This window comes from Panulirus ornatus, chromosome 41 (genome assembly GCF_036320965.1).
Source record: "Panulirus ornatus isolate Po-2019 chromosome 41, ASM3632096v1, whole genome shotgun sequence".
NCBI lineage: Eukaryota > Metazoa > Arthropoda > Malacostraca > Decapoda > Palinuridae > Panulirus > Panulirus ornatus.
This window is the reverse complement of record NC_092264.1, coordinates 17,641,947-17,666,484: the sequence shown is the minus strand read 5'-3', so window position 1 is coordinate 17,666,484 and position 24,538 is coordinate 17,641,947. Positions and strand designations below refer to the sequence as shown.

Below are 24,538 nucleotides of genomic sequence, written 5' to 3'. Positions count from 1 at the left end.
ATAAGGACAAAAAACTCGTGTGTGTATGTGTATATATATATATATATATATATATATATATATATATATATATATATATATATTCTTAATCTGCCGACAAAAATGTCTGGAGTCATCGTGTCCGTCAGGCACAGAGGCCAAGGTTACACATGCGAAGGAAGCCTGTAACTTGAGACATTTTTACCAACTTAGAGATTCTGGCTCGAGTTCAGAGCAGCAGTTCGTCGTTTTAGCTATTGATGAACTAGTACGGTGGGGGGTTCAGGTGCGCTCCCCTGCGCCTGTGTTGGCTGACGGGACCTTCATCCAGAAGGGGGTAGAGTGATCATCTCCAGGCTAGAGTAGGGTCATTGATGGTAATTAGGTTAATTAATCAGAAAGCAGCAGCTGTTAACTCGTAGCTTCTTTATTTGGATCGAACTTGTAAATCTTTTACATGTGTGCGGGAATTTACTATTTACATCATTGGATGAGAAATGATTCACAAGATTGGCGGAAGATGGTGGGGGGGGGGGGGAATTATTAATGGACGAAGCCATTTAAAAGTTCGGGAAGTAAGAAGAGTAATTTTTTCTTTTTATGTAAGGGCTCACAACTTTACCCAGCGCCTTATTGCTATACCTCGTCTGTTGATAGGCACAGCTCAAAGTTGATCTGTAAACCAAATCTGATAAATTAAGGAACGAGATATCTGTAGCTCATTTGTTATACAAATATTTATGAATGCAAGTACGATTGTGTGCTGACTAGATGACCAAAGTATACAGTAAAGAAAAAGTATGTTTTTGTAAGCTTGAGCTGAAGGGTAAAGACTTTTAAATTATTTTTTCCCCCTCTTCGTTTTTACATGTAGTGGCAAAAGGCGATCCTTTAATGTATTCCAGTATAACATAGAGGTGCTTGGCCTAGAATATGCAAATTACTTGCAGGGGAAGCAAGCGTGGTCAGGCCTCCAGAACTATATTAAGTTTAGAAGAAAAAAAAAATGTTAATCGTACTTTTTCATTCTTTTCGTTATCATACGCAAAATAAGTAATCCATGCAAATAGTAACACAACACTGTTATACAAAAGAGACTTTCCATGTGGCAGCACAACTGTGTTGCGAGCACAGAATTCAACAACATGAGTTTATTTACAGTGTGTAGTCATACCCGAGGATAAATCTTACAATTTGATACATAAACAGGATTTGTTGTCTCGTTCAATGATCACATTTTGTAACTTGTCTTAATATGTCAGGAAGGAAGCGATTGGAACTCGTAGGGAAAGTACCTTGGTAGAACATATTGGCATACGTATAACGACAGACGGACTTGATGCAATCAGATGAGGTTACAAGTTGAAGGGAAGAGCTGAAGTTGAAAGCTGAGGACAGGAGAGTTGAGTTTGATAAGAGAGGAGAGTTAAGAGTTCTTAGGTTGTGAGGTGGACGCAGAGAGGGTGTAGAAGGATACGAGTCCTCCCTAGAGGGTGGAGTTCTAGAGTGAGGGGTATAGGTCGAATAAGGAGTTTTAAAATCCATAGATGTAAAAGTAGATCTTGAAATATGGTTAATGGAGAGTGGACTTTGGGAAGATAAAGGCTGAGGATTGTAGGAGTTTGGGTGGGTGTTATAGGTGGTGATTGGCTTCGTGGGCTACCTCGCTGATGAACTGTCATAAAATTGTCTTTCTTTGCCGTTATTAGTTATTGACAGGTTCTTGCTTATGATTCCATCTTCAACTTTCCTTATATTTATAGCTGAATAGTCCATCCTGACCCTGCCACTGTGTGTAACGCAGCCTTGGAGGCGCAGGAACTCTTGAAAAAGTGGCCTTGGGATTGTATGAGAATAATAATGAGGATGAGGTATTCAATTCTATTTGCGATCAACGTCGCTTATAACAAAGTGTGTAAGTATGTAGGACCATTGCTTGGGACCACGGGAGGGAGAGAGGCTAATTAACGCTGGTGACGTGCAAGATATGGGAGGTATATGGGAGGGAGTCTACTTCGTCTATACCACTTAATACCGTATAGAAGCATGACGGACCAGGGTATGGAGGGCGGCTGGCACGACCTCTGACCTGCATGACCCCTGGGAGGAGAGACGAGGTCACGTAACCAAGACTAAAGACCTTTATGACCAGGACGGTAAGTGACGCCCCACGAGACCCCAGACCAGTGAGAGGTACCTCCCTGGCCCCCCAGACATCCCCAGCGGCTCACACCAAGATAACGATCCTCATTTGCGTTTGAGTAAGGGCAAAACTTTAGGCAAAGTATAACATGGGCCGGATAATTCAGGCGGGGCGTACAGCCTTAGGGACCGGAGGCGATAAGGTGGACTTCAACGTTCCGTGGAGTAGGGTAATCGTCCCAATGTGATTTAGTGGCATAACCCTATCCTCGTAACCCCTCTCGAGTTTTAGATGCATCGCGGTTTTAAAGGCGAAGAGAAGCGTCGGATGAGCGAGATATAAACACCGATTGGAAATTAGGCATCAATAACGGATGCTGATGAGGGGAGAGAACGCAAAGCGTGTGGTGATTTGCGTATGAAATGAGACCCTAAGCTCAGGAGAGAGAGATGGAGGGAGATTATGTATGATGCAGGGAGACAATGTATGGTAGATGAAGAGACAGGAGAATGTATGGTGGAATGAGAGAGGGAGATAATGTATGGTAGAGGAAGAAACAGGAGGTAATATATGGTGGAGAGAGAAATTATGGTAGAGTTAAAGAGACAGAGGGAGATAACGTATGGTAGATGACAGGAGGAGAATGTATAGTGGAATGAGAGAGGGAGATAATGAATGGTAGAGGAAGAAATAGGAGGTAATATATGGTGGAGGGAGATAAAGTATGGTGGAGCAAGACAGAGGAAGATAATGGTAGAAGAAGAGAGGAGATAATGTATGGTGGAGGAAGAGAGAGGGGAGATACTGTATAATAAATGGAGAGATTGTATCTAAGTATGGAGAACCACAGCGAGAACTACACAAGTGACAAGGGAAGACATGAACACAGAGGAAGTCGAGGACAGACGGCGCCACCGATTGGTCAATAATAGAAGAGTTATATTTATCTGTGCTCCTATAAGTCACCAGACGTGACCTGACCTCGTCTCTGTAGGTCATCTTGAATATGAATCATGAAGGAAAGGTTGGCGAGGTATTACAGGTCAATGCGGAGGTGTGTCGCTGTCTAAAATAGTATACAAGTCAATTTACTGTAGAGCGATTACATGGGGAAATTCACAACTTAGAATATATTGTTAGCAAAGGTTAAATAGACAATTTATAAACAATCACGTCCCTAAAAGATCCCTTAAAATCATCTTTTTATACATTGTCTATAATTACCCATTTGGAGCGGGATGTTCTTGGACGAGATACGACTGCTAGTAATGTGGCTCCTCCAGAAGGGGACTCTCCACTCGCGGTGTAACCTTGTGCTGGCGGAATCTGGTAACACCTGAAGACTTCGTCATCAATAACATAGTGGACGACTCCATCAATATCTCAAGACGGCTCGTCAGGGTGAGGAATGAAGTGTGGGTACCAGGATTACCTGCGTTCGATACTTGGTACCTGGTGGAGGTCAACATGAAGCTGTTAGCCACATGTTTGCACCCGGACACGAAAGTGTCATAAAATATTGCCATGACATACAAGATCATTAACTTTCAACTCCCTCCCTCCTTCCCGCTGGAAATATGACAAGGTGATGTGTCCAGATTTCGTCAAGTAAAACTATTTCAAAACAACAGCAACACTGGACATACACTAAGCTAGCATGGCGAGTGATTTCAGGTGTTACGTTCCATGTGCATTGTCCTCATGTCTTGTGTTCATCATATCCACCATAACGTATTTTTTGTGTAGACCTGTATAGTGTTGTGTGTCAGTTACCTAATGTGCTGTTCTACAACTCTTGATGCTGTGGACACAGTTCTGGACGTGTTTCACATAGCACAGATAAGGGACGAGACACGTCCTCAGCAATGGATCGTGCCCTACGGTGGCCTGCCCAACACAGCACATCAACCCTCCCAACAGAGCAACCCTACCCGACACAGCAAACCCCCCACCCCAACACAGCAGCACCCCAACACAGCAGCACCCCAACACAGCCCTGGGCGGCAGTCGAGAGGGATTGATCCCAAGCGGGCAGCGTGCTCTCATGGGTCATTTAACAGCAGTCACCATCAAAGCCCCCACGTCCCTGCGGATTCCTATATCAATTTGCATACCACTGTCGAAATAAATGCGTGTCAGAGACCTATTTCGGTGCATGTTTGGATAATTCCCGTCCGTCAATGGCTTGCATATGACCCGTTATTTTTATTATCATAAATGCATGAGCTCTGATATCGCAAAATCAACAATGATTTAATCCTCCAAGTCCCTTCTGGTGATGGTGTCTGTCTGTCTCGTTTCTATCGCCCTGTGGTACGATTGTGTGGGTGATAGGTATGGATGTCATGTCTTGGAGGAGGTTAATGAGAGGCACATTACTGTTGGACCAGCAAGTGGTATCACTGCTTGATCACCGGTGGGCCATACCGGATGCACCACAGAGGGATATAACTACTCGATCATCGAAGGTCATCACTGCAAGACCATGGGTCATCACTGTTCAGCCATCGAGGGTCATCACTGCTGGAACATCGAGGGTCATCACTGTTGGAACATCGAGGGTCATCACTGCTGGAACACCGAGGGTCATCACTGCTGGAACACCGAGGGTCATCACTGCTGGAACACCGAGGGTCATCACTGCTGGAACACCGAGGGTCATCACCGTAGAACCATTGAGCGACATCACTGCTAGACCATCTAAGATCACAACTACTGAACCACCGGGAACCATCACTCCCTGACAATAGAGTGAGAGGAGTAACCACAGATTGGATGATCGAGTAGGCGGTAAATAGCAAGAGTTTCAGACACGCGGCTGAACGTGTGCTGAAAGTTTCATGTGTAAATCTCTCCGTGTTAATGCGAGGCAACATCGAGCCATCAAATGACACTGAGGAACACACAGGCTGGCCTAGCAGCGAGGGGCGTACTTGGAAAACATCAGGCCAAGCTGGCCTCGCAGCGAGGGGCGTACTTGGAAAACGTCAGGCCAAATGACCACATGAATAACTAGAACACGTACATAATTATCCTGTTCCTTTACTGAAAAACTGAAATACGATGACAATGTCCTGATATCTTGTCCATCAATATCAGCCTAAGACATACAGTTCCATGGTTCGATATCCCAGTACAGGAATGTTAACCATTAACAGATCACATCACAACTCGTAGCAGTGGAGGATGCGACCTATGTGATCACTTAGCATATTAGACCAGGAACAAGTTAATAGACCACGTTGTCACACAGACAAATTACGTCGAGAACATCTGTCGTAGGGAGGTTATACGTTAACCAAAGACGTATTAGAGGGGGTACCAATACGTCATGAAAAAAAAATATTGTATCAGGCAAGAGTTCTGTGTGTAATGGATACGTCGATACGATACATGTCTCGCATGGGAAATACCTCAATACGTGATGTACTATATGAAATGACCTCAAATTACGTGACGTGACTACAATATTAACCTATGTGATGCGACTACAATAGTAACTGAACAACCTACGTGATGCCACTTCGATATTGCTTAAACTACATGATGCAACCACAACACCACCTCGGCAAAGTATAATCAGGGTGATACCCACAGTGAGGAGGTACAACCTAACAACCGGTTAATGTAAATGGTGTTGTATCTGAGCAATACACCAGACATTACAGTACTGTGCTATTGAAAACGCGTGGTATATAAAGACGTCAACCAAACCTTTAATAATCTTCATCGCACGTGTTGTCTCGTGTCTACGCCACTCAATCACGTGTGGCACCATGATGATACGCCACAAGAAACACGTGTCTGTACTACGAGTGAACGCCAGCCAGACGAACGCACTGTATCTGGACAAGCACGTGAGGGAGTAGATTTTGTACCATGGTCAGCGTTCTCACTGGAGAGGCTCTTCATGTGATGGTACAACTGCTCACTCCAGATACTCAATTCAAAAATATTTTCCCTTCAAATCACGTAATCGATATTTTGTTTTCAGTTTAAAAAGAACATTTATCCCTTTCAAACACGTGCGCACCTTTTCCCTTTAAAAGACGTAAATAATATTTGCAAATATTAAAGTTTCACGTTTCAAATAATCGTTTGGACCCCACCACCTTTCAAGAATTACATTTTCCTTTTTTTCTTTTTTTTTCTATCCTGGAGGAGTTTTATTCCTCTTGGTCATCTTGTTAAAAGCATTTCCGACTCCAATAGCTGGGCGAATGCTCGGCTGAACTTAAACGTGCATTCGCCCAGGAGAGGAGCAGGTCAGGGCTGGGAGCTGGTCGAGGATGGGGCTGGGGAGTAGGGCGAGACTAGGAAGCCGAGCGGGGCTGGGGAGGTAAGCAGGGCCGAGGAGCAAAAAGAGGGCTGGAAAGCTGGGTGGGGCGAGAGCTGGGCGGGTTAGAAGAGCTGGGCGGGGCATGTGAGAGTTGGGTGTGGTCGAGGAGGACTAGGGCGGGCGGGGGTCGAGGAACTGAGACGACAGGTGTCTGGCCCAGCCAGCGATGATGGTTGCTGGCGACAACTGCTACTGGCTAACACCAGACAGACTGTGCAGTTCTCACGATGAATTATAAATAATTATGATAATACAGGAAATATTAGTAAAATAGGATTGTTAGATGAATAACCCGACCTTGGATGGAACAACTTCCTCACCAAACTTTATAATATTCATCAAAATGTACAAAATTGATGTACAAAATATACACTTGTTTACAAGACGAAATTGTTCTTTCATGATTCACACCTGAACTTTGCTGGCAGAAGAGAACCAGCAGCAGTTGTACTGGATTACAGACACGACGAGAAATGAATCGTCAGTCACCCAGCCCGACAGTTGAACTTACCAAACAAAACAAGCAGAGTTCTGTTCGCGAACTCGACCCATTATATCTAATGTCTCCCCAACCTGTCAGTTCCGGACGGGCAAAGTCAAGCTCATCTACATGCGTGCAAGTCACCAGCGAGACGATTGGCGGATGTTTTATGTACATATTGAACACGGCGGCCCAGCTGGCACACACCCCAGCCCACCTGGCCAACAACACCAGCTGAATTTTCCGCGTTTTCTTCGGGCGAAGTTAACTTGGTGTGTCGCGGCTCCTGAGTGGCCTCTAGCTTTCTTCTCTGAACTCGGCTTCGCTAACTTTTCCCGCCGATTCTTTGCTGGCGCCTTTTATTCCCAATACGATGAGGCCAGTGTGAAGTGGAGGGAAGCGAGCGATCGCAGAGAAGAGAATGTCTAAATGTCAGTACTCAAATGTGTGTATCGGGTTTTCGAATGTTCAGGATTTTGCGTTATAACCAGGTGTTCGAATGCCTAGTATTTTGAGAGTACGCACACACACGCAGCAGAACAAATAAATAAATGGAACAATGTCATGTACGTAGTATTATTTACATTGGCCAGTTGAATTTCCATGTGGAAATTTGAAATGCAAAATTTCACACAGAATATATATACGATACGTTGAACGCTCGTTTTAAATCATAAACAGAACCGGATAAAACCAATGTCCGAATTACAGAGGAAAAACAGAATATCCTCTTAACGAAGTATACACAGTATGCCATACATAACTAGAAAATTTCCTTAATGAATTATAATTAACAAATTCCCTTCTACGAAATACGAGACATGTTTTATATTTCCTCGTCTGTGTTATTGTCACATGGCAACATTTTTTTTTCATCTAAATTACTATTGGTAGAGTTTCAGCTTCTGTTTGCAGGTTGAGAGTGGATTAAATTTAATCTTAGACCACACATCAGCCACGCGCTAAACGGTAAACCAGATTTCAAGTGGGAATCAAAAGCCCTTTGTACGTTTACTGACGATTCTTTTTTGTTTTTTTTCCCCACATTTCGTGTGTTTCTTGTGGCACATGTCATTGTCACGTGATCATCACCGACAAATCTACGTGTTCACATCTGTCTATATCTTCAGTATGGACCACGTGAACACTTCCCAACCAGCACGTTCCTCAATCTCATCAGACGACCTCGTCATCATTCATCAAATCTTATTTATTCTACTCGTGTGTGTGTGTATATCATATATATATATATATATATATATATATATATATATATATATATATATATTAAATTTTAGGGAGAATAAAAAGACGTTTGTGTAAATAAATTATACATTTCCTTTTTCCATAGCCAGAGGTTGAACCATTACGTGACATTCAATTTTTTTCCATTCATTTCAAGCTAGAAGTTTGTTTTCTAAATTGTTTCTTACATTTTTCATATGTATATATATGTATGTGTGTGTGTGTATATGTGCGTATGTATGTGTATGTGTATATGTATATATATATATATTATCCTTGGGGATAGGGGTGAAAGAATACTTCCCACGTATTCCTCGCGTGTCGTAGAAAGCGACTAGAGGGGACGGGAGCGGGGGGCCAGAGATCCTCCCCTCCTTGTATTAACTTTCTAAAATGGGAAACAGAAGAAGGAGTCACGCGGGGAGTGCTCATCCTCCTCGAAGGCTCAGAGTGGGGTGCCTAAATGTGTGTGGATGCAACCAAGATGTGAAAAGAGAGATAGGTAGTATGTTTGAGGAAAGGAACCTGGATGTTTTGGCTCTGAGTGAAACGAAGCTCAAGGGTAAAGGGGAAGAGTGGTTTGGGAATGTCTGGGGAGTAAAGTCAGGGGTTAGTGAGAGGACAAGAGCAAGGGAAGGAGTAGCAATACTCCTGAAACAGGAGTTGTGGGAGTATGTGATAGAGTGTAAGAAAGTAAATTCTCGATTAATATGGGTAAAACTGAAAGTTGATGGAGAGAGGTGGGTGATTATTGGTGCATATGCACCCGGGCATGAGAAGAAAGATCATGAGAGGCAAGTGTTTTGGGAGCAGCTGAATGAGTGTGTTAGTGGTTTTGATGCACGAGACCGGGTTATAGTGATGGGTGATTTGAATGCAAAGGTGAGTAATGTGGCAGTTGAGGGAATAATTGGTATACATGGGGTGTTCAGTGTTGTAAATGGAAATGGTGAAGAGCTTGTAGATTTATGTGCTGAAAAAGGACTGATGATTGGGAATACCTGGTTTAAAAAGCGAGATATACATAAGTATACTTATGTAAGTAGGAGAGATGGCCAGAGAGCGTTATTGGATTACGTGTTAATTGACAGGCGTGCGAAAGAGAGACTTTTGGATGTTAATGTGCTGAGAGGTGCAACTGGAGGGATGTCTGATCATTATCTTGTGGAGGCTAAGGTGAAGATCTGTATGGGTTTTCAGAAAAGAAGAGTGAATGTTGGGGTGAAGAGGGTGGTGAGAGTAAGTGAGCTTGAGAAGGAGACCTGTGTGAGGAAGTACCAGGAGAGACTGAGTACAGAATGGAAAAAGGTGAGAACAATGGAAGCAAGGGGAGTGGGGGAGGAATGGGATGTATTTAGGGAATCAGTGATGGATTGCGCAAAAGATGCTTGTGGCATGAGAAGAGTGGGAGGTGGGGTGATTAGAAAGGGTAGTGAGTGGTGGGATGAAGAAGTAAGAGTATTAGTGAAAGAGAAGAGAGAGGCATTTGGACTATTTTTGCAGGGAAAAAATGCAATTGAGTGGGAGATGTATAAAAGAAAGAGACAGGAGGTCAAGAGAAAGGTGCAAGAGGTGAGAAAAAGGGCAAATGAGAGTTGGGGTGAGAGAGTATCATTAAATTTTAGGGAGAATAAAAAGATGTTCTGGAAGGAGGTAAATAAAGTGCGTAAGACAAGGGAGCAAATGGGAACTTCAGTGAAGGGCGCAAATGGGGAGGTGATAAGTAGTGGTGATGTGAGAAGGAGATGGAGTGAGTATTTTGAAGGTTTGTTGAATGTGTTTGATGATAGAGTGGCAGATATAGGGTGTTTTGGTCGAGGTGGTGTGCAAAGTGAGAGGGTTAGGGACAATGATTTGGTAAACAGAGAAGAGGTAGTGAAAGCTTTGCGGAAGATGAAAGCCGGCAAGGCAGCAGGTTTGGATGGTATTGCAGTGGAATTTATTAAAAAAGGGGGTGACTGTATTGTTGACTGGTTGGTAAGGTTATTTAATGTATGTATGACTCATGGTGAGGTGCCTGAGGATTGGCGGAATGCGTGCATAGTGCCATTGTACAAAGGCAAAGGGGATAAGAGTGAATGCTCAAATTACAGAGGTATAAGTCTGTTGAGTATTCCTGGTAAATTATATGGGTGGGTATTGATTGAGAGGGTAAAGGCATGTACAGAGCATCAGATTGGGGAAGAGCAGTGTGGTTTCAGAAGTGGTAGAGGATGTGTGGATCAGGTGTTTGCTTTGAAGAATGTATGTGAGAAATACTTAGAAAAGCAAATGGATTTGTATGTAGCATTTATGGATCTGGAGAAGGCATATGATAGAGATGCTCTGTGGAAGGTATTAAGAATATATGGTGTGGGAGGCAAGTTGTTAGAAGCAGTGAAAAGTTTTTATCGAGGATGTAAGGCATGTGTACGTGTAGGAAGAGAGGAAAGTGATTGGTTCTCAGTGAATGTAGGTTTGCGGCAGGGGTGTGTGATGTCTCCATGGTTGTTTAATTTGTTTATGGTTGGGGTTGTTAGGGAGGTGAATGCAAGAGTTCTGGAAAGAGGGGCAAGTATGAAGTCTGTTGGGGATGAGAGAGCTTGGGAAGCGAGTCAGTTGTTGTTCGCTGATGATACAGCGCTGGTGGCTGATTCATGTGAGAAACTGCAGAAGCTGGTGACTGAGTTTGGTAAAGTGTGTGAAAGAAGAAAGTTAAGAGTAAATGTGAATAAGAGCAAGGTTATTAGGTACAGTAGGGTTGAGGGTCAAGTCAATTGGGAGGTAAGTTTGAATGGAGAACAACTGGAGGAAGTAGTGTTTTAGATATCTGGGAGTGGATCTGGCAGCGGATGGAACCATGGAAGCGGATCATAGGGTGGGGGAGGGGGCGAAAATCCTGGGAGCCTTGAAGAATGTGTGGAAGTCGAGAACATTATCTCGGAAAGCAAAAATGGGTATGTTTGAAGGAATAGTGGTTCCAACAATGTTGTATGGTTGCGAGGCGTGGGCTATGGATAGAGTTGTGCGCAGGAGGATGGGTGTGCTGGAAATGAGATGTTTGAGGACAATGTGTGGTGTGAGGTGGTTTGATCGAGTAAGTAACGTAAGGGTAAGAGAGATGTGTGGAAATAAAAAGAGCGTGGTTGAGAGAGCAGAAGAGGGTGTTTTGAAATAGTTTGGGCACATGGAGAGAATGAGTGAGGAAAGATTGACCAAGAGGATGTGTGTGTCGGAGGTGGAGGGAACGAGAAGTGGGAGACCAAATTGGAGGTAGAAAGATGGAGTGAAAAAGATTTTGTGTGATCGGGGCCTGAACATGCAGGAGGGTGAAAGGAGGGCAAGGAATAGAGTGAATTGGATCGATGTGGTATACCGGGGTTGACGCGCTGTCAGTGGATTGAATCAGGGCATGTGAAGCGTCTGGGGTAAACCATGGAAAGCTGTGTAGGTATGTATATTTGCGTGTGTGGACGTATGTATATACATGTGTATGGGGGTGGGTTGGGCCATTTATTTCGTACGTTTCCTTGCGCTACCTCGCAAACGCGGGAGACAGCGACAAAGCAAAAAAAAAAAATATATATATATATATATATATATATATATATATATATATATATATATATGTATTCAAGGATCTAGTAACATGCATATCTATCGACCTGTAAATTTTATAATTTTGGTCGCAACTACAGCACAAGTCTCTTCAGAACCGACAACCACAAACACTACTTTTATGCCCAATGAATCTGCCGACCCGTGTTGTGACTGACAACCTGCCCACCCTCTCCCGTGTTATGACGGACCCACCCTGCCCACCATCTCCTGGGTTGTGACGGACCCACCCTGCACACCATCTCCTGGGTTGTGACGGACCCACCCTGCACACCATCTGTGCTATGAGACCCCCCACCCTGCACACCACCTCCCGTGTTGTGACGGACCCACCCTGCCCCCACCACTTCCCGTGTTGTGACAGACCCAAACTTACCCTAGAAAGGACTTGCCTCTGGATTCTCGCCATCTAACAGACTAGACTGACGAAACACGTTGAGGAGCAGCACTGGGCAGACGAGCTCCTGGAGCGGAGCACAAGCGGTGCACGAAGAGGGTCCTCCTTGGTGTATACTTCTAGGGAATTCTCGGCGAGCGTTGATGGAAGACCTGACCGCCTCTCCAGGCCGTACGAGAAACTTGAAGTTGAACCTTCCTGTCTTTTCAGAATCCTCATCTTCGAGATGAAGTGGACCGGAACACTGAAGTCTGTTGGTTGATATATATTGGTAATTGGATACTGTTATCTAAAATTTTCGTTCAAGATAAAGTCTTAAACATCCACACACATACATACACGCCAAGATTCAGCATGGGCCTGCTAGGGGTCGGGTTCGTATGGGTTCGAATCATGGTCGTGGTCATCAGCCTACACCCACCCTTAGTGGTCATTCTCCCTGTGGGCTTAGGCGATAACTGGGTACCTGGCTTAAGCCGAGGTGCGTGAAAGAGTATACACAGACATGGTAAATATATACAATGCTAAGAGACAGGTCAATTGTATACAACTCTCTTCCCGTAACACTAATATAATCGCTTACAAAAACTGGGGCTATACAGACGTGACATAGGACGAAGTGTTCTACTTTGTGTATGATCACTTTCCCAGCACTGCTCTACATCCCCTTAAGCCGCTGAACATTTTTTTCACATCAATCTCTTCCAATCACTGGTACCTGTCATTTACAAGATATACTCGGTATTTCCATCACCTTTATTCCTTAACGATTTGACCTTTCACAAATTTCTAGAATTTTTTTCACAGTATAGCTTGTGCTTCCTCTAATACCTTACTTCCTTGAAGAATCTCAGAGACTAAGAGATTACTAAGAATTTAAACCATATTAACAGACTCAAGTTATAGTTATAGACATGCAAGACCACAGACTAAGGCATCAGCTACAGGCCTCGCCCAGTGGGAGAAAAACATCTTTGGCAAACCTTCAAAGAAGAGAGTGTTGATCTCACCAGGGATCGGCAGGGTCAAGTTTTGACCCCTGTTGTATAATTCCATCAGTAGACACTAGTAAATATCTACTTACTGCAGTTGTATCATGTCATTATTGTCCCTATCTTCATTACAATCATTATCACCTCCCAAAACACCTCACCATCTCCAGTCCTGATAGTTGTAAGTGTCGTGAACTCTTGCCTCTCTGGTCGAGCCTGGAGGCAGGGAGGTTCCTCATTCCCACATCTACAACCTGACTCCAAGGGTAACTGGGCTTCAGAGCAGACGCCTAGCTCTTGGCCTCCCAGGAACAGCCAACGCCAACACCCGAAATTGAATAGCGGCTTCAGAAAAATGAGCCGCAAACACCGGAACGTCTGAGGTAACCCAGTGTTTTACCAGGCTAAAGGAAATGTGAATCCCGGACGTTCTTATGAGGAGATGAGAGCAAACAACACTACCCCGGAGCTCCTCTTTGGAGGCGAGGGTGGGGAGGGATCGGGTCGAGACTCCCCTCATTGAGGGATCAGCCTGAGGGGGTCCTTTTCATGGGTCCTTGCTAGGGGGGAGTTTTTAATGGTAACCTCCTAATGAAGGATACTCATGAGGAGTCCTATGGGTGAGTGTGTGAGAGCCTACTGGACACGTTACACGTTAAGGATCAGAAATCTGGAGGAGGAGTCTATGGGAAGACATCCTATGGGGTCCTAGTTATTGGTTCTCTCGAGACCTTAGTTGTCTCGCGCGGTTTTCTCGCGAGAATCTACCCATGACGGCGAGAACAGACGCCCTTCTGTGGTATTTCATTTACCTAAGGGACCTCCCCGAGACCTTTGTCTTCTTCAGGGATGTTCTTGTGATGGGGTCTTCCTCAAAGATCTTTTTCTTTAGTGTTGCAAAATACAGCCTGGTATACCGTGGTATACTTATAGTATACGTGGGTATATCAGGACGCAGCATGGTGTATCTGGGTGTAGTGCAAGACGGTAGGGAAGGTCCCCCCCACAGCAATTTGGACGTCATCATATGCCCACTAAAGGGAAAACGGGCGTGCTCATCACGCTCCGGATGACATGAAAGAGATGGGGGCCTCTTAGATCGTCCTGCCCAAAGTGCATAGTCTTAAAGCCAATCCAAGGAGGCTTAAAGGCTCTTAATGATCACTTGGGGGTGGGTGGGTGAGTGGGGGGAACTATTCATTCATCTCATCATACATTCCTCCCTGGGACGGTAAAAGGAGCAGTTTTAGAGCGAAGCTGACGGGAGGAAATGAGAGGCGTGACGGGAAGGGTCATTATAAACTTTACGTCCGGATGAAACAGTTACTTTTTCAAGGCAGTCTTAAGCTATAATATAAGCTCTTTGATGTCTCGACATAGAGATCAAAGTTATTTTTGCTTTTAGACTCATACCATCAAATTCGCTTGTAAAGAACTTTCTCTTTGGCCACCAAGACCGTAAAACCCGGAGAGCGAGAGGCGATCAGTGTTTTTCCTTTAACCATTAGTTTCCAGTGGTGTCCAAGACTACTACTGTCCATCAGTATTCCTCTAAGCATCACCAGACACACCAGAGTTCAGCGGCTACTTACCTCTCTTGAGACTGGTGGATGAGAGCTTCGAAGCAGATCACAAGACGCGAGCTCACTGGCGAATGGTTCGTTCAGCTCGAGAGGAAGTTCCATAACCTGGATGCAGAGCTTCGTTCACAAGTTGTGTAAGTGTCATTACTCGGTCATTACTCCACTCAGCAATACTGGAACTCAGATTCGATAATCAAATATATATATATATATATATATATATATATATATATATATATATATATATATATACACACACACACAGTTGCATATAATTACTACACTTACCGTCTTTCTTCACTTAATGACACGAAACGAAATATCGCCTGACCATTTTTACTCTGTATTCTTGGTAGCTTAATCGTAAAGACTTACGACTCGTGTTGGCAGGTGGTGTCAGTCGTGTGACGGCCCTTGTTGGCAGGTGGTGTCAGGATTGGTCAGTCTGTCCTCGGTTTCCAAGAACCTCACACAGACATTACCATCGTTGTCAACACATGCACACACACGCCCTGGGCCAACAACCACTTCGCCACTGCTGTGAAGGAGAAGTTTCTCACAACCTGTCCAACACTGGAGTAACACATTCTTGCCCACATTATGACCTACATGTTCATCAAGACCCATTGAACTTTAACGAAACTTTGATAACAGCCGACTCATCTCCTTACTCACCTGATGAGGCAACTTCACTTACTCATGTTTCCGTGAATTGCTTGAAATTATGATGAGGGAAGATCTGAAATAAAGAAAATTGCAATTTAACGATATATCAGAACTACAGCATGGATCAAAAATTCCCATCATCCACGTTTATCTGGTAACAGTCACCACCAAGGGTGTAACACCTGTATCGCTGTAACGCTCCCAACACCATCTCCCTGAAAGTGTCAACCTTTTTCTTGTATCTCTCTTGCTCTCTCTCTTGTATCTGTGGCCGATACAATAGGATCGATGGCAAACCCATTGCTTGTGTTGATCCTCATGCGTGTCCTGAGGCACAAGTGTAGGGTACAAGCGAGCCTGTAGGTTGTCAGGCCCTCTGTGTTCAAAAACCTGTAAGCGTGTGAAGGTACCTGGCCCTATACATGTATATATCCAGAGACCCGTGGTGCCCTCTATATATCCAGAGACAAGTGGTTTAAGACAGTTTGAATAAGTGATGGAATGGTTGAGCAAACTGTACATCTATCAGTCCTGGACATTTGAGAGTCCAAGTCCATTGTAGTGGGGGTTATTTTTCGCAAGTAACGATACGAAAGGAAAAACTACCCCATGTTTTTGCTCGTTACGTAAAAAGCCAAACATTCTTCAGTAGACAAGGTTTTGCCGAGAGGATTGATTACCCAATGAGAATCTTTTTTTTCTCTCTCTTTCCCTTTCGTATCTACTGAAAAAAACTGCCTGGCAAAAAAAACTACATTTTATCAACACAGATTTTTAACATAGCCGCCAGCAGAGGCGCACCACAGAGTGGGTCTGGGTCGCTTCCCTTCTCAACACATTTTCGCCATTATCTTCGTGTTTATTTTGCTCTCCTTCCTCACTTCCTCCGGAGTGTTTACAGGTCCAGACGGGCGCCTTTGTTGTGGGTCTGACCCTCCTGGCTCCATCCTCCTCCTCCCCTCTCTGCTTCGTGGTCAGGCGAGCACACTCCCCCCCACCCCCCACGCTCTGTAAACAATTTTTTTTTTCATGTGGCTCCTTCACTATCAACCACAGGCCCGCTCTAACCTACCCAGCCTCCAGCTGCCTCGCTACTCATGGATCGACATCCTGCTCAACGCAATTATACACCAGGTCAATCCCTCACTCCCCCGCCCAACACTCCATTAAGTACGGTTCTACACCGCAATCTCTTAAGTGGGGTGTATACCCCCTCTGTGTACTACACCAGAGTAGTCACCGTTCACAGTGCCCTTTTACACGACACCCACCCCCCCCCCCCCCCCCCTACACACACACAACCTCCTGTCGACGTCAAGATAAATTTGTATCCAAGAGACTCCATTACACCCAACGGCTCTCTACACTGCTCACTTGACGTCACAGTACATCATAGCCCACGAGCTACCGACACCCAGCCTCGACCTAGGACCACCCATCATCCACCCGTCCAAGGTTCGGTTCCCATCCAAGACCACGGGCCAACCATCCAAGAGTTCGCTCCCACCCAGGACCACCTGTCACCCACCCGTCGTAGGGTTCGCTCCCACCTAGGACCACCTGTCACCCACCCGTCGTAGGGTTCGCACCCATCCAGGACCAACTGTCACCTACCCGTCCTAGGGTTCGCTCCTACCCAGGACCACCTGTCACCCACCCGTCCTGGGGTTCGCTCCCACCTAGGACCACCTGTCACCCACCCGTCGTAGGGTTCGCTCCCACCTAGGACCACCTGTCACCCACCCGTCCTAGGGTTCGCTCCCACCCAGGATGGTTCAGACAGTGTACCCATCCCTAGAGAACAGCTCTCCTCCCCTTCCTAAACCTGCCATTTTACCGCTCGGCCCCAGCGATACCAGAACTTCCTTCCCGCACTTACTATTTTTATCAATGTTGCCCCATCAGGCAGGCGGCCCATCGGTACCCTACTCACCCGGCTGTGCAAATCCCCTCTCTCTTGCTTCACCCTACATCTATTTCCAGCTATACATCGTCTATATATTATTTCTCTTGTATCTTTACCTCTGTTCTGCCCACACAGTTTCGTGGCGTCTCAGAAGTAAGGATCATCTCTCGATCCTGGTACGGTCCTGCGCTGCTGAAACAATTTTACCAGATCTTTAAGACGCTTGGGAACAGTTTGTGAGTGTTCGTGATGTTGCAAAGGTTTGCTCATCTCCAGCTCTGCTGAATCTATGTTAAGACGTTTTGCATGTACGTCTGTGTGCGCGAGTTGGTGTGTGGATGCGATTATGTTTTGTGTAACAATAATTTACATATGTGTTGCTCCGTCTCAACCCTAAATTTATGTACAATGTATTTACTACCGAGTGTGTGTACTTAAACATTTTTGCAATCATGTATACATGTGAAAATCTATGTATGATTGCACTTGCACGCGTATATTTGCCTGGGTATACATACAATAACCCAGTATATACGTGGTCGTGTGTGTGTGAATACATACATGACATACAACCATCAGCAGCAGATACGATAGCTTGTATATTACATATATTAGTCTCTCGAGCTGTGTCCTCCATTACGGCAACACCATACGGTCCCAGACCCCATCCTTCCTCCGCCCTCATCCTGGCGTCCACACCACACCATCCCTCCTCCGCCCTCATCCTGGCGTCCACACCACACCATCCCTCCTCCGCCCTCATCCTGGCGTCCACACCACACCATCCCTCCTCCGCCCTCATCCTGGCGTCCACACCACACCATCCCTCCTCCGCCCTCATCCTGGCGTCCACACCACACCATCCCTCCTCCGCCCTCATCCTGGCGTCCACACCACACCATCCCTCCTCCGCCCTCATCCTGGCGTCCACACCACACCATCCCTCCTCCGCCCTCATCCTGGCGTCCACACCACAGCATCCCTCCTCCGCCCTCATCCTGGCGTCCACACCACACTATCCCTCCGCCACCACCTGGGGAATCATTCACCATAATCCCTCTCGAGGCCTGTGACGACCCGCCCTTTCCCCACATCATCTTGGTTATCTGCCTGCATGCGTCTCCCAGGGACTCTCAGGCGGTAAGTAAATACAACAGTCTCTTCCTTGGTCTATCGTACATTTACTCTTGCTACCATCTCCTCACACAGAGACGGGATGCAGATGTACCGATCTCTCGCAGAGCGTCTCTTGTCTTGTGGCAGCGCGACCCATTCAGTCGCTGAAACCATTCGTATTCTCAAGTCTCCTCCAACCACCTCCCTACCCAGCAAACCCCAGTCAGCTCTTAGTTCTTCACCCACGTCCCCTTTAACCATTCCTCTCTTCCGACACCTTCTTCCATCAGCGTCTATTTTCTTTTTTCTCACGTCCTACCCTTAAATCACATCTAGTCCTCTGTTCCCTCAACCAATTATCTCCGCCAGCTCTCCAACCAGTTCTATTCCTTTTAGCTCCAACCCTTCCTCCTCCACATTATTCGCGGCCCTCCAACTCTCTTCTCCGGGCAGTCCACTGCCTGTAGCTCGAACCCTCCAAATTTCGGGTCACTCGCCTCCATCCTAATAACGAACCCACGAGCCAAAGACCACAGACAATTGCACCTTGTTCCAAACAGCTAAATTCCAGCAGAGATTTTGCACCACAACTTTGCTCACTCACCATCATCGCCCATGTACAATGAGGGAGCCCAACTGTGACGTAAATGGGATTGTTAGTGGGTGCAGGTGGGAGGCCAGACATGGCTTAGCTCCTGGCCACCAGAGGGAGACAGGAATAACATGTTTACCACTCCAGCTCAACAACACATGATATATTCATCATAATGCCCACTATACTCGTTAAGCCCATTAACAAAAAACGGCTTTCATACTCTGTTCAAGCCTCACTTAGAGTCGATTCCCCCATGAACCAACTGCATATCTCTACGATACTGGTCCTCTCGTCGGTTTCTGGCACCCCAGCTGTTATCTGCAGAAGCCATCCACGTTCTCACGAAATCGTCTCCAACCTCAACATCAAAATTCCCCATCTGCTTTTCTAGACGTAAGAAAACAAGCGGCTGTAAGGATCATAAGACAGTTTCATCAAATCTATGCATAATTTCACTGTGTAGCAACACTGTGGGACAACATTACGACTTTCACACACAAACGTAGGATGTCTCATCACTCACGCCAAATGATACATCTCTCCGTAATGTGTTCTCGCCAACACGGAGGCTCGAAGCCGTGTCGAACCATCGGTTTCAGTGGGTCGAGACGAGTGGGTTCGGTACAGCTTCGACCACGCGTGCACAAGGGGTCACTCCAGGCGTGTGTGCTGGGGACTATTGTCCTCCTCTATACAAGTTCGTGAGGACGAGAATAAAACTGTCCTAACGTCCGGGACAAATGAAGCCGCAAATCCACGGAAATTATACAGAAAAATAAAAGTTGGTTTAACGGCAAATTGACGAGTTGAGGAGAGGTAATGGTTCATCAGCTGTGCAAAACGAGACATCCTGGTCGTTCAGGAAGCTTTGGTAGGCTATGCAGGGACTGGTCGTAACTGGTCGTTGACCTAGGGATGACACACTGTGATCACAAGGTGCAAATAAGATAAAGAGTTTTGGCTGACGGACTGATAATGCGTTGCTAGCATCCCGTACACAGAAATAACATACGTAGAACTTATACACTTTCCAATCATATAACGGTGTACAGAAGTTAAACCAAAAGAACAATAATCGATCAAGATATTAATGACAGAACTGCCAATTTGCCTGAGTGTGGTACTTAGCATTTGAGATCAATATTTCGGGTAATTCCACGGTGCACACTCTGGTTAACCGTTTCCAAAAACGGGGAAAAAATCCCAAAGAAAACGGAGACGTAGAACCTTTAATTGTTTGGACGATTGAATTAATTATAAGCTTTTTTTTCCCCTTTTTCCTCGCCAGCTTCTTTGTCTTTGGCTGTTGTGGTTGCGAGGAAAAAAAAGGAATTCTCAGATCAAATCTTTTTTCTCTGGCTTCCACACGCGAGAGGGGATACAAAGGGTTGCATTTCTTGGCTTCTTTTTCTCAAATCTTAATCAATCTCCTTGTCTGTCTCCCTCCCCCCCCTCCACACACACACACACACACACAGAGCCACCACCACCACCACCACATTCTAAGCGCTCCCTGCGAACCATTTTACCTGCTAGCTTCGAAAATATGAAGGTGGATTTTTTCTTTTTTTTTCGGCAAAGTCGGCACGGTTAAGCGAGTGCTCTAATGATGACCATCTCATTTACGATATATATGCCAGGTACCCAATTTATCTACCAGCCCCTAAGAATAGAATGAGCAGCTGGGCGAGCTTAGTGTCAACTGGCACAACCAGGATTCGAACCCATGAGACCGACCCCATGCGGGCCCATCAATGCGTCGTGGTCAGCAACGCTAACCATACGCCAGTTTAAAGTCTTCTTCCTCAGTACAACCATGCTACTTGTTACCCATATGAATTAAGTAGTTTAATCATTAGCCTGTACTCAGCAGTTTGAAGTAATTTCACCCCTAAACACACATGAAAGGAAAACTAATTTCGCCCTTGACAATACATAGTATAAGTTTCATTCTCCTTGCTCATAACCAAGACTAATCATTTACATATCACACATCTACCTACAATATATTCTACCAAAACATCCACCAAAACACCCGATAGCTACCTCCACTTCTCCCGACCTACATCCGACTACAACCCACCAGATCCCAGCACTGTATAAAAGGCCAGCTCCCTCGTTCCCCAGCATCTACACGAGAGAGGCAATAGTTATGAAGCCATCCTCGTTAATCACCAAGGTCGTAATTTCAACCAATCTTCACCAGTTTGTCGAGTGTGGTTATTGAATGACCCTGAAAGACGTACTTATTATATTTATCAAATCGACAAGTAATTATTGTATTTGATGCAATTAGCGCAGCCAGTCTAAAGCAAATATTGACATTATCATCCAGAGCCAAGTGTTTTGGGTCTGTACTGGGTTTATCATACCAGAGTTTTAACAATCGGTTCGAGCCACGTACTCGCTGTCTATATCAGGTTTAACATCTTTGGTTTATCGATGGATATTCCAATTTTCTGCCATTTATATAAGGAACTTTGATCAGTTGTGCCTGATGTACATTTAGTTCATCACAACTATAAATCATAGTGTTATTCAAAACTACAAACACTTTCGGGATAATTCATATCTGGAATCTATTCTAATTTGGAGAAGGCAATCTAATCCCATAAACCCAGTCCATTAACGTCTAACTTCTGTCCATCTGATTGCCTCTCTATGACTTCACATAAGAGCCTCTTCACAGACACATCGCTGCCACGTTGGATTTGGCGACCTTTCCCCCCCCATTCACACTTTCCTATAAAATTCCCTCGCCAGTATAACCTCTGCATATCACTTTGTACTAATTCCCGGAGTGGTTTCCTGCCAGCTGTTGTGCAGAAGTAGTAGTGGGTGAGGGAAAGAGAAAGTGCTGTCTGCTTTACTCTCCTGACTAATGGTGGACCTGATGGTACAGTTACTTGTCCTTCAGCAGGTAACCTGGGCGTGAACCATCGCGCCCTCTCTTATCTGTCGATCTCATGGACATCCATGAACCTCCCAGAGTTTAAGGGTGGACACGACTGTATTCATCACAGACAGACATCTACGTTACTGAATAGATACTGCCATTTACAGTGTTCATTCAATGAATATTTCCATGTACAAGACATAACTACTATCCCCCTACATAAATCTACGAGACGAAGACTACAGCTTAGTACCAGACCATCACTTGCTTGCCTTCCTCAGCCTCTGGCACAGCCAGCAGCAGTCCACGCCACTGACGGTAGTTTATCATACGACATCATCACCTCGGTCGCAGCACACGTACTACTCCTTCCTCATCTCTGCCGTCTTAGGAAGCTTCGAGTGCCACGTTTGATCTGGTACCCACAGGTGGGGTTTGCTGCCACAGTCTCGCTGTCCACACTGGAGGGAAGGAGAGATCCCGACCATAAGTGTGTGTGTGTTACCTGGTTGACCTTCAAATGTACTGTGATACAGTGGTTAGTGAGAACGACCTAAAACAGTCTTACTGCCCAGTCTGTCTCAGATGTTCGTCCTTCCCCCTAGGGTTGGTCAAGATTACATATATATATATATATATATATATATATATATATATATATATATATATATATATATATATTATATTACACACACGAGTGGGGGTGTGTGTGTTTACCATATGTAAAACCAGTGCCTGTGATAAATGCGTTACTTTAAGAGAAAAAAATTTCTACTTGTGCAGCAGGAGTTTCAAGAACCTTCATTGCTTCTCCCAAATATATTAAATCCAAGTAAATACACCAAACTTGCCCAACTTTACACAATCCTCCTTAACTTGAGAGAGAGAGAGAGAGAGAGAGAGAGAGAGAGAGAGAGAGAGAGAGGAGGAGGGAATTTGACCTAAGCTAATGTGACTCACCCCTGCAAGGGCTGCAAGACACGAGTGACATTTACTACTATTTTTATTCTTATAAATTTTCGTACACAAATGGCTCGTCCTTGGCTGACCTCCAGCCTCGGCTGCAGAGGCCAGAGGAAAAAGTAATTATGAAAATGATGGAAGGTCTTGTGAGCCAATGCATGTGCAGTTGACAGAATGCCAATTTTTTCTTTTTTTCCTCTTTTTTAAAAACGAAATTATCATGATGGCCAGGGTCATAATATATCCCTGTGTTCACCACACCAGTAATGCACCACAACACTTCATCAACACCACATCTGACTTGCACCATCCACCACCATAGTCATACCACCAAACATCCACATCATACTACCACACACACACACACACACACACCTATTCCTCATGGCAGGCAAACCACGCCAACACTATATACCCATCAAGTGACCATATTTTCATACCACATCACAATACCACACGATAACCACGTCACTACACTACTGCATCATACTCCACACTGCAAGACCACATGAGGGAAATACCAAACTCTCCACCACTTTCCCATCCTTGTTACACCACACGACCATCACCAGGACTCGTAGATCACTCCTAATACATGTAATGAGGACTAGGAAATACTTCAATCTTGTGCATCAATGGGATTGGAAGGGGTATAATAGTTTGCAGTCATTACGGAACCGACAGGAAGCTTCACATATCACATTCCCTGTGGGTCTACGTAGAAGTACTGTACCTTCGCACAGGAGTAGGCATCCAGCCTCATCAAACTTGCTTACACTATCTACTATCTAGTACTGTATCAAACCCTTCCTCCCCCTGTATAGAGGGATACATGTGTGCACCATCTAATGAACACCTCAAATTACCTTCAGAGCCAGGTACCAGCCCGTGTGCCAAGTTAGTTATGTGTGGAGATGTTCTTAAAAGATATTAACACAAGGACTGACCTTCAGGAACACTTGCATATAAAACAAGTTACAGACTTCCCCTCACACAACACTCACCACCGTGCCATCACTACAGATACGATGAAGGCCAGCTTACCACACCAACAATGACCACAAGAACACCACAATGCCACTATCAACACTATCCCACAATTACGAACACCAAAGCGAACACACCACACAACCATTAGACCTACCATCGCAAACCACACTGCCACCACAACAATACCCTTGACAACACCACAATATTACTAACCAACATCCCAAGAACCCACCTACCACACAGTCAATACCTGTACCACTGCACCACACACACACACCAATACCATTAACACCGCCGATATACCACTACCACCACACGGTGGCTACCGCTACGGCTACACCATCGCAGTATGCAACGTCAAGGAACAGACTAACATGACAGGAGAGTGATGGGGCGACTGCAGGCACCGGTAGCCACACACACCAACCAACATGATGGCCGCCACCTACCCAACGCCACCAAGAACCTCCACAAAATAATCAGTCCTCCCTCTTATCCCCCTCCCATCTTCGAGATCCTCTCCCGACCCTCGTATCTACGTATTCAGAAACATGTGAATTTCTTCATCTTCGACGTATTGTCATACCCCCCATGCCTCACCGACTGGTTTCAAAAGAACTTCTCTTTACATTAGTGATCATTTTACATAC

The 24,538-nt window shown here is 45.2% G+C and overlaps 1 long non-coding RNA gene across 1 annotated transcript; it reads right to left on the bottom strand.

Moving 5' to 3' along the window:
• Positions 1-320: 320 nt before the first annotated feature.
• Positions 321-16,374, bottom strand: LOC139761724 (uncharacterized). The gene is made up of 3 exons (XR_011715598.1): positions 14,766-16,374; positions 12,161-12,432; positions 321-3,574 (listed from the first exon to the last, which is right to left on the bottom strand). It is a non-coding gene; the product is annotated as an uncharacterized lncRNA (long non-coding RNA).
• Between the last annotated feature and the right edge of the window lie 8,164 nt (positions 16,375-24,538).